Here is a 1,626-nt window from a genome sequence, read left to right as displayed (position 1 = left end):
AAGTATAATTAGAGAGAGACTGACAAAGAGATTTTCTAACATTGGGGTGTAATGAAGAAAATTTGAAGAAGAAAAAGAAGAAATGGCATTTTCTTCTATATTGGACACCTTTGTCCTTCTTCATAATTTTTCTGAGGTTTCTGTTTCTTTATTCTAGAAGAGACAGAACACTAAAGGACATGGACAAGTGGTTGAATCAAGTCTGGAAATTTCTTAATTCATATGAATATAAATTGCAATTTAAGATCCACACTCTCAGCTGATATAAGGTGGTGTAGCCCCATTGAAGGAAAGTCAACTATGAAGGTTTGCATAAGCTGAGTGATCTTTTTTTTGTTTATTCATTAGCATCAATTGCTGACACAGACGAATTAGAAACCGAGGTACTGGATTCTGACTCTGCACAGGGCTGGTTTGCATTCTGAGATTCAGTCCTAACAAAAGCACTGGCATGAGTAACACTGTCTCCACCCTGCTCCATGTTATAATTGTCCACATTAATTTCAAAGTTCCATATGTCTGCGATAGCAATATTCTAAATCTGCCATGTGCTTACTTTTTACAGCCAGGGATTTAACCTAAATATTGTCATTGGATTTCATTCTGCTGTGGGTTTTACCAGAAAATTTCAAGGGAACTGTAGGACGTTGATCTCAAAAGAGAATAACAAACGCCACAATGAAGCCTAGAGAACTGAACAACAGATGGGGACCTTAGAGAGGATGAATGATCTTGTGGATAAGGCCATGCAGGCACTGAGAGAGAGAAAATCTGAGTTCCATTTTACTAGCTTTGCTGCTCATAGTCGGTGGGACGTTGGACAAGCCAGTTGGGGCCAGATGTTCAGAAGAGCTCAACACTCAGTGTGCTTACCGGTATTGAAAGCCTTGCCTTTCATCTCCCTCTTCATCACTTTCCTGTTGGTAAAACGGGAATGATAAACCTTCCTTCCACCCTTTCTGTCATGTCTAGTTGGTTCATCAACTCTTTGAGATGGGGACTGTCTCAGACGCTGGGCTAGCAGCACGATGGAGCCCTGAACTATTAGGAATTAGATGTGCCTGAGTTTCCTAATCTTTCCACCAGAGTGGCCTTGGGCAACTCAGTTAGGCTCTGGGCATCAGTGATCCCTTTCTTAGGTAAGAAGATAATAACTACCTGTTTCATATGGGTGTTGTGAGAACAGCTGGTCTCATAAAACAGCGAAACCATCAATTGCTATGAAAGAGATTGGCACCTTTTTATTAGTGTCTGAAGCTGTACACGCAAGGATTAGGAGCTATCGGGGACGAGGAGCAGGAAACAGGGATATTCTCTCAATTCCACAGAGCTGGGAGATGTATATCCATCCCATCTCCCCAGTTCAAGTCCTGAATAAACATGCACCCCTACATGTGCTCCAAAATTATAACAAAATGTACTGGAACATGTGCCATGCAAGGAAAACATAATTGTGATGTCAACATCACAACCACGTACATTCAGCAGGTATATGCCAGTACAATCTCCTGAGAATTAAACCAATTGCTTGCCCTAAATTTTGCTCATCAGCACATGGGTGCGTCAAGCCAAATGTTCAGGTCATGCCAAATTGTGTTTGGATTTCCACCCATTCCAACTTTTCTG

This window comes from Chrysemys picta, chromosome 20 (genome assembly GCF_011386835.1).
Source record: "Chrysemys picta bellii isolate R12L10 chromosome 20, ASM1138683v2, whole genome shotgun sequence".
Classification (NCBI taxonomy): Eukaryota; Metazoa; Chordata; order Testudines; family Emydidae; genus Chrysemys; species Chrysemys picta.
This window is presented reverse-complemented; position numbering follows the sequence as displayed.